Source organism: Phocoena phocoena, chromosome 5 (genome assembly GCF_963924675.1).
Source record: "Phocoena phocoena chromosome 5, mPhoPho1.1, whole genome shotgun sequence".
Lineage (NCBI taxonomy): Eukaryota > Metazoa > Chordata > Mammalia > Artiodactyla > Phocoenidae > Phocoena > Phocoena phocoena.
The window spans coordinates 50929945-50943203 of NC_089223.1; positions in this window are offsets into that span (position 1 = coordinate 50929945).

Consider the following 13259-nt stretch of genomic DNA (forward strand, 5'->3'; position numbering starts at 1 on the left):
TCCAGGTCTTTTGTTGATTTGTTTGAAGTTTGGTGTTGTCAGGTATTTTTTGAGGTGGCTTCTAAAGTTTTTTATAAATAGCAGATTTTGGAAAATACTTTGATAGCTCAGGGCTTGATTGACTATGGGGTTTTATATGAGTTTTTGAGAGCAAGTTCCTGACTGAATAGCTGTTTTAAGAAGAGCTCTGGCCAGGACAATTCGTTGCCTAATAGCTGCTCTTGGATGACTATATGGAAAGACAACACCTAATTAAGTAGATATTTCTGGATGCATTTTAGATGGGTTGGTTCTTTGCTTATTAACTATTCTTGAATAGTTTTGTGTACATCCAGGTCTCAGCTGAACAGCTTTTTTTTGGACCAGCTATGGACAGGGAAATGCTTTCCTGATGTTAGTTTTTTGAGAGTTTGTTTAGAGGCAGCTGTTTTTGGATGAGTACTGGCTTGTTTTAGATGAGTTTGTTTGAGGTAGCTCCTTACTGAATAGCTTCTTTGGATGAGAGAATTCTTTGCAGATAAACTTGTCTTGGAAGAATTTGTATAGAGCTAGGTCCTGGCTAAACAGCTGCCTTTGGATGAGCCTTGGAAGAGAAAGCTTTTTTCTGACAAGGTGATTTCAGATGAGTTTGTATAGAATTAGATCTTGAATAAACATTTGTTTGGGGGTGAATTTTGGATGGTAAACTTCTCTGTTGATTAGCTGGTCTCCAGTGAATTTATATAGAGCCAAGTCTTGTCTGAACAGTTATTTCTGGATAAGTTTAGGTTGGGCCAATTTTTTACTCATCAGCTGGTTTTGGAAGAAGTTGAATTTGATCAGAGTTTTATAGAGATGAATTTGACCTGAAAGCATGTGAATTGGACTATGCTCTTTGCTTGGTTCTACCTTTCTTTTGCTGACTGTCATGAAATTGATCAGAGACAAGGGTAAGCATAACAAACTATCACTGAATCTTAGAAGAGAAACAAGTGGGTAAACTGGTAATAGTGTGTTTATTTGACCCTCATTTTACTGGGAGTTCTAAGCTAGCTCTCATTTGGCTACATAATTTAGCTGTGTGAATTTCTTGATTGTACACCCCAGGCCAAATACTCCAAACAACTTCCTAGCTGTGTTTTAAAATCACCAGATGTCAAGAATGTCCTTAAGTGTCTCTTGTTGGACAATTGTCAATTGTCTGGCCTAGGTAGTTTATGTTAACTGTTATGAGAACCTGTTGATGTGGGGTGGGGAGGAATTTCTTGTCTTGGGGCTTGTTTTAGCAGCTGGTTCCACACTGTGTCCTCATCCCCTTACCCTAAGCCCAATTGAGTTCTAGTCTTATAACTAATTAATTATTCAAACAAATGTCTATTGGGTATTTACTATTTTTCAGACAATGAGGATTGACCTTGAAGGTTGCCAATTTGCTATCTCTGATTTAATATGAGAATAGACAAGGCCCAAGATTCAATCATGCCTAAGGCCAACATCTTGAAGTGTGGATGGAGGTAGAGAAGTCAGCACAAGAGATTGAGAAGGAGCAGAACCACAGGAGAAAACCTTCGAGAGGGTGGTTTTACACAAGGCAAAGTAAGAGTTTTTGGAGAACGGCAAAGTGATCAAAGTGTGGGGAATTGCTAAGAGGTCAAGTACAATAATGACTGAAATAAGTCCATTTAAATTAGCAGCAAATAAGTCTTTGGTGAACTGAGGAAATCGTGCCCAGGGGTGAAAGGTGAATCAGAGCAGGGTGAGAGGTAAAGATGTGGACACAGGATGATGGGATGTCTGTAGACAACTCAGCCTTTTGAAGACTTCAGCTGTGAATTGGTGAAGAAATAAAGGAATAGAGGCCCTGGGAAGGCAGGGTGTTTTTGTAACTAGAGCACAAATGGAGGGATTGATCTTTTACTGGGCCATTTTAACAGGAATAAAGACAAAGAAGATGGGAACAGATGCACCATTTGTAGATGTGGTAGCAATAAATTGAAGGAATCAATCTGATGACTGCTGTTTGCTCTGTAAAATATTAGGCAAGTTCATTTACTAAGAGCTGAGGGAGAAGGGAAAGAGATGGAAATTTTAGGCTAGAGAATATGTAACATAATCCTTTTGAAACATAATCCTTTGGTACCCTCCGAGATACAAAAGTCTTTCTGTGTCCCCTGTTTCTTGTTTATAGAAAAAAGCTTTAGTCTCCTAGACCTTCCCTGAGTTCCAAAGAGCAGATTCAAAGTTACTAACTAGGAAAGTGAAGGAACACAGAAACAAAGGAAAAGCAAGTTCAACATATTTTTTCCCAAGATTGTTAGGTTAAATTAATGCCTTGATTTATGACCCCAAACTGTTGAGATAATGTTCTGTGGCTTCAACCAACTGGCCCCAAGCAGACTTAAAATTGATGACACAGGGAGAGTCAATTAAGAACTGAACCTCCCGAACCATCATGAAAGCTCTAAATAAATTATAAAGTGCCTCAATCATCGCCTTTGCTATCTCCTAGAAAGAAGTTAAGGGATCATAAGACCATGATTTACTAGTTTACTTTACAGGAACACATAGATCAGTCGTGATCAACAATGACACATCGAGTCAAAAAACGGTGTCAGGAAGTCTGCAACTGAGGTCTTATCAGGAAGCTAAAATCACAAAGAACCCCCTCCTCTTTACCCTTTATGCCTTTAAAACCCTTGAGCCCCTGGCCAGCTAGCAAGGTGGATTTGAGACAAGCCTCCGTTTCCCATCTTCTGGGTTGGTGGCTGCAACTAATAAACCTTTCTCTGCTCCACACTTTGACTTTTCTGTTTGCTTGGACTCACTGTGCATCAAGCGCATGGACTTGGGTTCAACAACACTTGGGAGTGTGAGTGAGCATGCTGACTAGAGACTAGTGGTCTGGGGCAAGCATTTCTAGTAATTCCAGTTGTGCGATCATTTCCAGTAGCTCTCAGCCTCTTGGTTACAGTGGCGTGGTTCAGATGGTTGTGTTTTCAGTGGGATGCCTTCATTATTATGGACACTTAGTCATGGTGTTGAGGATAGTCAAAACTTCATGGCAAGTATGGACCTAGCTAGGGATCCTCACCTGAGATTATTCTTCCTCAGGTCTCTTCCTCACCCCTAATCCTTCCAGCTGATTACCTCTCCTTCTTTAACTGAAACAACATGGAGGAAATCAAAGACATTATAGGGGAACTCTCTTTTCTTCTCAGCCTACTTGTACGTGGACTCATCTCTTTCTTGTTACGATGGAAGAAGTATCCTTACTCCTACTAACGGACCACTCCTCTACATTTGTTCTGGATCCCATTCTTTTTTACTATCTTAAGTACTTCACTTTTTTCAGTTATCTTCCTATCTCTTTTTCTTGGATCGTTTCTATCAGCATACCAACATGACCTACATTAAGAAACATAAAAAAAAACTCTCTTGACTCTACAGATTCATCCAGCAGCTGCCTTATTTTTTTGACTCCAATTCCATAAATAGGAATTGTTTGCATTTTCTATCTCTGTTTCTTCACCTCCTATTTACTCATTTCACAGCTGCTACCATTCCTATGACTCCATTAAAACTGCTAATTACCTTCAAGTTGCCAGAGATAAGGGACACTATTTGGTCTTCATTCTGTTCTGCCTTTTGGTGGCGTTTCTACTATTAACCACTGCCTCTTTCTTGAAATACTTTCCCTTTCCCTCTGGGCTTCCATGATACCACTCTCCTGGTTTTGCTGTTACCTCCCTGATTGTTCCTTCTAGTTTTCTGAATTATCTTCAGAAAAGTGAGAGTGCCTCACTATTTACAATAGCAGGACATGGAAGCAACCTAAATGTCCATCGATGGAGGAATGGATAAAGAAGATGTGGTACCTATATACAATGGACTGTTACTCAGCCATAAAAAAGAATGAAATAATGCCATTTGCAGCAACATGGATGGACCTAGAGATTGTCATACTGAGTGAAGTCAGACAGAGAAAGGCAAATACCATATGAGATCACTTATATGTGGAATCTAAAAAAAATGGTACAAATGAACCTATTTACAAAACAGAAATGGAGTCACAGATGCAGAAAACAAACCTATGGTTACCAAGTGTAAAAGTGGGAGGATGGATAAATTGCGAGATTGTGATTGACATATATACACTACTATATATAAAATAGATAACTAATAAGGACCTACTGTATAGCACAGGGAACTCTACTCAATAGTCTGTAATGACCTATATGGGAAAAGAATCTAAAAAAGAGTGGATGTATGTATTTGTATAACTGATTCACTTTGCTGTACAGCAGAAATTAACACAATATTGTAAATCAACTCTACTCCAATAAAGATTAATTAAAATGTAAAAAAAGAAAAAAAAGAAAAGTGAGAGTGCTTCAAGGTGTAGACCTGAGCTTTCTTCCCTTGCCTTCTCATTCATTCTCTTCCCTTCCCTTTTCATCTCTTCTCCCAACTCTCTCCCTATATGATCTCACTCAATTCCATGTTTTTAAATAAAATTCAAATGCTTATAACTCTCATATTTATATTTTCCCCCAGATTTTTCCTATGAGTTCTTACCTCTATATCTAATGAACTACTTGAGATCTCTATCTGGACAGTAGTCATCTTGAACATAATGTGCTTCAAGCTGAATACTTAATTGAACTCCTCTCAGTCTCATTTTTCCTCAAGTCTTCACTATCTTGGTAATTGGCACCACTGCGACCCAGTTATCCAGGTCAAACACTGAAGGTTTTTAATTTAACCCTCTTTGGCGTGTCCTGTAGGTACTACTTCTAAAATATTGATATATCCCAAACCTCTCAAATTTTCTCCAAATCTGTTTTTTTCCCCAAGTCTTATCTAGTACTGGGTTTTTCAACCTTGTTACCATTGACATTATGGACCAGGTATTTCTTTTGTTTTCAGGGAGACAATCTTGTGCATTGTAGGATGTTTAGCAGCATCCTAGGCCTCTACTCACTAGGTGTCATTACTGCCCCTCCAGTTTTGACAAAAAAATCTCAAGATGTTGCTAAATGTTTCCTGGGGGGGCAATATTGTACCCACTTAAGAACCACTGATCTAGTAGTTTAAGACACCATGACCTCTAGCATGAATCGCTGCAGTAACCTCCAAACTAATCTCTTGGCTCTTACCCCTGCCTCCTTGTCCTGGGTATCATTACCTGATGGCTGTGATGACTTTTTCACTAATCCCCTGCTTCCACTCTTATTCGCCTACTGTTCACTTTCCATCCAGTCACTATTTAAAATGTCATTCAGATAATGTCCTGCCTTATTTAGCATGCTTAGTGACTTTTCATTGAATTTTGAGTAAAATAAAAACTCATTATTATGGTCTACAAAATCTTTTAAAAATATTTTATTTCTTAAATTAAAAATAACTTAAAATAATTTAGTTTCTGTTAACCTCGTCTGGTACAAGTCTTCCTGTAGTTCACTGTGTTCTTGCCATTTTGGACTCCTTTCTATTCTCAAACATGTCAGAGAGTTTGCCTTTGCTTTTCTATCTGTCTGAAATTTTGGGCCCCTAGATGTTTGCTTGGCTGGTTCCTTTTCCATTTTTAAGACTTGGCTTAAATGTCTTATTTTCAGAGAGGCCTTTTCCGGAACACTCTATCGTCCAAGGAAGTGCTTGCTACCCATCACTTTTCATCACATCTCCCTGCTTACTTCCTTTACAGTACTAACCACCACTTCCAATGACCTTGTTTATGTGCTATTTAGTGACTAGAATGCAAGTTTCATGGAAGTGAGGGCATTGACCTTTCCATGGCCATCTTTCTGCCCAGCACATAATAAGCACTTGATAAATATTTATTAAATAAATGAATGACACAATTTGTTGTAGTGGAAAGTGCACTGGCATGCTAGAATCAGATATTTGAATTTGAATCCTGTCTTTGTTATTTACTGGCTGGGTATCCCTAGACAAATTAAAGAATATTGCTAGTCTTAAATTTTCATATATAAAATAGGTATTTTTGTCTTCATCTTATAGAATTGAAGGTTTGTATGGCTGTGAACATCTAGCAGTATGCTGGGTAGTAGATACTTAATATTTATTTTCACTTTGGAGTCTGAGAGCCAAGGCTTAAACTGACAGCAGATGGTGTCTGTGGGAAAGACGTGTTCATTGAGTCCCTTTGCTTCTCGCTTTAAGCAATAATAGGTCACTTCTTCATAAAAGGTGAGGGGCTTCTCTCTCTCCATCCGCCATCACTGCTGGTTCTCTACTTCTTGATCAGAGGTGTGTGTTTTCTAAGCATGTGTGGGATATGGACTCTCAGCATCACTGGGGGTCAATTTTCCTGGGGACTCCCCTATTGCCTGGGTCTCAAATATTCACTAGAGAATATCCACAGATTAGAAGCGTTACAGGGAACAAGTTAGGTAACCCAACTCTGGGATCCTACCCTCTGTCTCTTTCAATCTAATAGCAGGGTATTCAGATGTTTTTGACATATTAATATTCAGAGTTATTTTGTCCTCTCTTTGCTTACATCCTTCCATTGTAGCCCTCAATTCTATCTTTGCATATTCAAAAAATATTGTTAAAAGAAGGAACAGTTTTATCTTTAAAAGGAATGCTACTCCCTCTAAAACTCAAACTGCAGCCAGCCTTAAAAGTAACATATATTTCCCCTTCTACATTTGTAACTCAGTGGAGAAATAAAGTTAATAGATCATTAATGAGTTCTGTTCCTAATATATGCCCAACACTGACATAAAGGGGAAAACAAGAAGGAAAACAGTAAAATATCCAAGTGTTCTTTAAAGGCTGTTTTAGAAATTATCTGACAAAGTTGTGGCGTTTGTTCAGGGAAACTACGTGAGGATGCTTCTTATTGTTCTTGTTCAGCATAGTCCCTTGGTCAGCATAGTAAGGTAAAGGACTGTTTACCTCTAGGTAGCTCCTGGGTGATCTGTTTGTCTTGGAAGATAGGGATCTGCAACCAGATGCTTTCACTTTGGAGAAGAGAATCTTGCTTCTAATGTAGTTGATCTTCAGAAACTAAGTCTGGATAATATCTCTTTATTTTGTTGAAGCCTGTTGCTGATGATATCCATACTCTTTTAGCATATCCATACTCTTCTATATTCTTTGTATGGGCTATTATATATAAATAATATAGTTCACATGTTAAAAAGTGAGATTAAATTACATCCTGCATCACTGCTACTTAAAACATGATGCAGTGTGCCATTTGCTGTCACTTCTAAATTCCGGATTTTTAGATTGTAACTTTTAAAGAGACCGAGTTTCCCCCCGACCCCCGACAAAAAATAAAGTAACAGGGCTTCCTTGGTGGCGCAGTGGTTGAGAGTCCGCCTGCCGATGCAGGGGACACAGATTCGTGCCCCGGTCCGGGAAGATCCCACGTGCCGCAGAGCGGCTGGGCCCGTGAGCCATGGCCGGAGCCTGTGCTCCACAACGGGAGAGGCCACAACAGTGAGAGGCCCGCGTACAGCAAAAAAAAAAAAAAAAAAAAAACATAAAGTAACAAAGCAAGTGTGCAAACAAGCAAACAAACAAAACCAAACACACACCACCAGAATCTGCACTTCAGGAAGGCTGCAACCAGAGGGTGCAGCTGTTAAGGCCAGGCTGTAAAATTTACGTTGAACAGTTTTTCTTTTTCTTTATTATTATTTTTTTTACATCTTTATTGGAGTATAATTGCTTTACAATGGTGTGTTAGTTTCTGCTTTATAACAAAGTGAATCAGTTATACATATACATATGTTCCCATATCTCTTCCTTCTTGTGTCTCCCACCCTCCTACCCTCCCTCTCCCACCCCTCTAGGTGGTCACAAAGCACTGAGCTGATCTCCCTGTGCTATGCGGCTGCTTCCCACTAGCTATCTATTCTATGTTTGGTAGTGTATATGTGTCCATGCCAATCTCTCACTTTGTCACAATTTACCCTTCACCCTCCCCATATCCTCAAGTCCATTCGCTAGTAGGTCTGTGTCTTTATTCCTGTCTTACCCCTAGGTTCTTCATGACATTTTCCCCTTAAATTCCATATATATGTGTTAGCATATGGTATTTGTCTTTCTCTTTCTGACTTACTTCACTCTGTATGACAGACTTTAGGTCCATCCACCTCATTACAAATAGCTCAATTTTATTTCTCTTTATGGCTGAGTAATATTCCATTTTATATATGTGCCAAATCTTCATTATCCATTCAACCGATGATGGACACTTAGGTTGTTTCCATCTCTTGGCTATTGTAAATAGAGCTGCAATGAACATTTTGGTACATGACTCTTTTCGAATTATGGTTTTCTCAGGGTACATACCTAGGAGCAGGATTGCTAGGTCATATGGTAGTTCTATTTGTAGTTTTTTTTTTTGCAGTACACGGGCCTTTCATGTTTGTGGCCTCTCCCATTGCAGAGCACAGGCTCTGGATGTGCAGGCTCAGTGGCCATGGCTCACGGGCGTAGCTGCTCCACAGCATGTGGGATCTTCCCGGACCGGGGCACGATCCTGTGTCCCCTGCATCGGCAGGCGGACTCTCAACCACTGCACCACCAGGGAAGCCCTATTTGTAGTTTTTTAAGGAACCTCCATACTGTTCTCCATAGTGGCTGTACCAATTCACATTCCCACCAACAGTGCAAGAGTGTTCCTTTTCTCCACACACTCTCCAGCATTTATTGTTTCTAGATTTTTTGATGATGGCAATTCTGACTGGTGTGAGACGATATCTCATTGTAGTTTTGATTGGTGTTTCTCTAATGATTAATGATGAGCATTCTTTCATGTGTTTGTTCACAGTCTGTATATATTCTTTGGAGAAATGTCTATTTAGGTCTTCTGCCCATTTTTGGATTGCGTTGTTTGTTTTTTTGTTATTGAGTTGCAAGAGCTGCTTGTAAATTTTGGAGATTAATTCTGTGTCAATTGCTTCATTTGCAAATACTTTCTCCCATTCTGAGGGTTGTCTTTTGGTCTTGTTTATGGTTTCCTTTGTTGTACAAAAGCTTTTAAGTTTCGTTATGTCCCATTTGTTTATTTTTTATTTTTATTACGATTTCTCTAGGAGGTGGGTCAAAAAGCATCTTGCTGTGATTTATGTCATAGAGTGTTCTGCCTATGTTTTCCTCTAAGAGTTTTAGAGTGTCTGGCTTTCCATTTAGGTCTTTAATCCATTTTGAGTTTATTTTTTTGTATTGTGTTAGGGAGTGTTCTAATTTCATTATTTTCCATGTAGCTGTCCTGTTTTCACAGCATCACTTATTGAAGAGGCTGTCTTTTCTCCATCATATATTCCTTCCTCCTTTACCAAAAATAAGGTGACCATATGTGCGTGGGTTTATCTCTGGGCTTTCTATCCTGTTCCATTGATCTATGTTTCTGTTTTTTTTTTTTTTTTTTTTTTTTTCTTTTTCGGTACGAGGGCCTCTCACTGTTGTGGCCTCTCCCATTGCGGAGCACAGGCTCCAGACGCGCAGTCTCAGCGGCCATGGCCCACGGGCCCAGCCGCTCCACGGCATGTGGGATCCTCCCGGACCGGGGCACGAACCCGTGTCCCCTGCATCGGCAGGCGGACTCCCAACCACTGTGCCACCAGGGAAGCCCGCTATGTTTCTGTTTTTGTGCCAGCACCATACTGTTTTTTTTTTACATCTTTATTGGAGTATAGTTGCTTTACAACGGTGTGTTAGTTTCTGCTTTATAACAAAGTGAATCAGTTATACATCTACATATGTTCCCATATCTCTTCCCTCTTGCAGCTCCCTCCCTCCCACCCTCCTTATCACACCTCTCTAGGTGGTCACAAAGCACTGAGCTGATCTCTGTGTGCTATGTGGCTTCTTCCCACTAGCTATCTATTCTATGTTTGGTAGTGTATATATGTCCATGCTAATCTCTTACTTTGTCACAGCTTACCCTTCCCCCTCCCCATATCCTCAATTCCATTCTCTAGTAGGTCTGTGCCTTTTTTCCTGTCTTACCCCTAGGTTCTTCATGACATTATTTTCCCGCCTTAGATTCCATATATATGTGTTAGCATATGGTATTTGTCTCTCTTTCTGACTTACTTCACTCTGTATGACAGACTCTAGGTCTATCCACCTCATTACAAATAGCTCAATTTACTTTCTTTTTATGGCTGAATAATATTCCACTGTATATATGTGCCAAATCTTCGTTATCCATTCATCCGATGATGGACACTTAGGTTATTTCCATCTGCTGGCTATTGTAAACAGAGCTGCAATGAACATTTTGGTACATGACTCTTCGAATTATGGTTTTCTCAGGGTATATGCCCAGTAGTGGGATTGCTAGGTCATATGGTAGTTCTATTTGCAGTTTTTTAAGGAATATCCATACTATTCTCCATAGTGGCTGTACCAATTCACATTCCCACCAGCAGTGAAAGAGTGTTCCATTTCCTCCACAACCTCTCCAGCATTTTTTAAAGTTTTTTTTAATTGCTGAGGTTTCTTTTAATTATTTATTTTTATTCTTGGCTGTGTTGGGTCTTCGATTCTGTGCAAGGGCTTTCTCTAGTTGTGGCAAGCAGGGGCCACTCTTCATTGTGGTGTGTGGGCCTCTCACTGTCGTGGCCTCTCTTGTTGCAGAGCACAGGCTCCACACGTGCAGGCTCAGTAGTTGTGGCTCACGGGCCTAGTTGCTCCGTGGCATGTGGGATCTTCCCACACTAGGGCTCGAACCTGTGTCCCCTCCATTAGCAGGCAGTTTCTCAACCACTGCTCCACCAGGGAAGCCCTCTCCAGCATTTATTGTTTCTAGGTTTTTTGATGATGGCCATTGGGACCAGTGTGAGTTGGTATCTCATTGTAGTTTTGATTTGCATTTCTCTAATGATTAATGATGTTGAACATTCTTTCATGTGTTTGTTGGCAGTCTGTATATATTCTTTGGAGAAATGTCTATTTAGGTCTTCTGCCCATTTTTGGATTGGGTTGTTTGTTTTTTTGTTATTGAGCTGCATGAACTGCTTATAAATTTTGGAGATTAATCCTCTGTCAGTTGCTTCATTTGCAAATATTTTCTCCCATTCTGAGGGTTGTCTTTTGGTCTTGTTTTTGGTTTCCTTTGCTGTACAAAAGCTTTGAAGTTTCATTAGGTCCCATTTGTTTATTTTGTTTTTATTTCCATTTCTCTAGGAGGAGGGTCAAAAAGGATCTTGCTGTGATTTATGTCATAGAGTGTTCTGCCTATGTTTTCCTCTAAGAGTTTGATAGTTTCTGGCCTTACATTTAGGTCTTTAATCCATTTTTAGCTTATTTTGTGTATGGTGTTAGGGAGTGATCTAATCTCATACTTTTACATGTATCTGTCTAGTTTTCCCGGCACCACTTATTGAAGAGGCTGTCCTTTCTCCACTGTACATTCCTGCCTCCTTTATCAAAGATAAAGTGACCATATGTGCGTGGGTTTATCTCTGGGCTTTCTACCGTGTTGCATTGATCTATCTTTCTGTTTTTGTGCCAGTACCATACTGTCTTGATTACTGTAGCTTTTTAGTATAGTCTGAAGTCAGGGAGCCTGATTCCTCCAGCTCCGCTTTTCATTCTCAAGATTGCTTTTACTATTTGGGGTCTTTTGTGTTTCCATACAAATTGTGAAATTTTTTTGTTCTAGTTCTGTGAAAAATGCCAGTGGTAATTTGATAGGGATTGCATTGAATCTGTAGATTGCTTTGGGTAGTAGAGTCATTTTCACAATGTTGATTCTTCCCATCCAAGAACATGGTATATCTCTCCATCTATTTGTATCATCTTTAATTTCTTTCATCAGTGTCTTATAATTTTCTGCATACAGGTCTTTCGTATCCTTAGGCAGGTTTATTCCTAGATATTTTATTCTTTTTGTTGCAATGGTAAATGGGAGTGTTTTCTTGATTTCACATTCAGATTTTTCATCATTAGTGTATAAGAATGCCAGAGATTTCTGTGCATTAATTTTGTATCCTGCTACATTGCCAAATTCATTGATTAACTCTAGTAGTTTTCTGGTAGCTTCTTTAGGATTCTCTGTGTATAGTATCATGTCATCTGCAAACAGTGACAGCTTTAATTCTTCTTCTCTGATTTGGATTCCTTTTATTTCCTTTTCTTCTCTGATTGCTGTGGCTAAAACTTCCAAATCTATGTTGAATAAGAGTGGTGAGAGTAGGCAACCTTGTCTTGCTCCTGATCTTAGTGGAAATGCTTTCAGTTTTTCACCATTGAGGACGATGTTGGCTGTGGGTTTGTCATATATGGCCTTTATTATGTTGAGGAACGTTCGCTCTATGCTTACTTTCTGCAGGGTTTTTATCATAAGTCAGTGTTGAATTCTGTCGAAAGCTTTCCCTGTATTTATTGAGATGATCATATGGGTTTTCTCCTTCATTTTATTAATATGGTGTATCACGTTGACTGATTTGCGTATATTGAGGAATCCTTGCATTCCTGGAATAAACCCCACTTGATCATGGTGTATGATCCTTTTAATGTGCTGTTGGATTCTGTTTGCTAATATTTTGTTGAGGATTTTTGCATCTATGTTCATCAGTGATATTGGCCTGTAGTTTTCTTTCTTTGTGACATCCTTGTCTGGTTTTGGTATCAAGGTGATGGTGGCCTCATAGAATGAGTTTGGGGGTGTTCCTCCTTCTGCTATATTTTGGAAGAGTTTGAGAAGGATAGCTGTTAGCTCTTCTCTAAGTGTTTGATAGAATTCGCCTGTGAAGCCATCTGGTCCTGGGCTTTTGTTTGTTGGAAGATTTTTCATCACAGTTTCAATTTCAGTGCTTGTGATTGGTCTGTTCATATTTTCTATTTCTTCCTGATTCAGTCTTGGCAGGTTGTGCATTTCCAAGAATTTGTCCATTTCTTCCAGGTTGTCTAATTTATTGGCATAGTGTTGCTTGTTGTAATCTCTCATGATGTTTTGTATTTCTGCAGTGTCAGTTGTTACTTCTCCTTTTTCATTTCTAATTCCATTAATTTGAGTCTTCTCCCTTTTTTTCTTGATGAGTCTGGCTAATGGTTTATCAATTTTGTTTATCTTCTCAAAGAACCAGCTTTTAGTTTTATTGATCTTTGCTGTCGTTTCCTTCGTTTCTTTTTCATTTGTTTCTGATATGATTTTTATGATTTCTTTCCTTGTGCTATCTTTGGGGTTTTTTTGGTTCTTCTTTCTCTAATTGCTTTAGGTGCAAGGTTAGGTTGTTTATTCGAGGCATTTCCTGTTTCTTAAGGTAGGATTGTATTGCTAAAAAATT